Below are 1072 nucleotides of genomic sequence, written 5' to 3'. Positions count from 1 at the left end.
CCCAGGATGCTACACACCTGGCGTTAAACGCCTAGAATGGTGCCCATTCTGGCGTTTAACGCCCAAAATGGCACCATTCCTGGCGTTAAACGCCCAGAATGGTACCCATTCTGGCGTTTAACGCCCAAAATGCCCCTTACTGGCGTTTTTTCGCCAGTAAGCTCATTTTCTCTGCTTTTTGAGCTGAATCCTTCTGTAACTCTGTGAATTCCTTCATTTTTGATACTTGCCTCTGTAAGAACTAATCATACAACTTTCTAATGACTGGGTTGCCTCCCAGCAAGCGCTTCTTTACTGTCTTTAGCTGGACTTTCACTGAGAATCACTCAAGTCTCAGTTTTGAGCATTCCTGCTCAAAATTTCCTTCAAGATAGTGCTTGATTCTCTGTCCATTAACAATGAACTTCTTGTCAGAATCAATATCCTGAAGCTCAACATATCCATATGGTGATACTCCTGTAATCACATACGGACCCCTCCACCGGGACTTGAGTTTTCCTGGAAACAGTTTGAGCCTGGAGTTGAAGAGCAGAACTTTCTGTCCTGGCTCAAAGACTCTGGTTGACAATCTCTGTCATGCCACTTCTTTGCCTTTTCCTTATAAATTTTTGCATTTTCAAAGGCATTGAGTCTGAACTCCTCTAGCTCATTTAGCTGGAGCAGTCTTTTCTCACCAGCTAACTGTGCATCCATGTTTAGGAATCTGGTTGCCCAGTAGGCTTTATGTTCCAGTTCCACAGGCAAATGACAGGCCTTCCCATACCAATTGGTATGGAGAGGTTCCTATAGGAGTCTTGAATGCTGTTCTGTATGCCCACAGAGCATCATCCAAGCTCTTTGCCCAATCCTTTCTTCGGGCCATTACAGTCCGTTCCAGGATTCTTTTTAGCTCTCTGTTAGAGACTTCAGCTTGCCCATTAGTCTGTGGATGATACGGAGTTGCCACTTTATGGCTGATTCCATATCTAACCATAGCAGAGTATAGCTGTTTATTGCAGAAATGAGTGCCCCCATCACTGATTAGCACTCTGGGGACGCCAAACCTGCTGAAAATGTTTTTCTGGAGGAATTT

This window comes from Arachis stenosperma, chromosome 2 (assembly GCF_014773155.1).
Source record: "Arachis stenosperma cultivar V10309 chromosome 2, arast.V10309.gnm1.PFL2, whole genome shotgun sequence".
Classification (NCBI taxonomy): domain Eukaryota; kingdom Viridiplantae; phylum Streptophyta; class Magnoliopsida; order Fabales; family Fabaceae; genus Arachis; species Arachis stenosperma.
The sequence above is the reverse complement of the archived record's forward strand: the minus strand, read 5'-3'. Positions refer to the sequence as shown.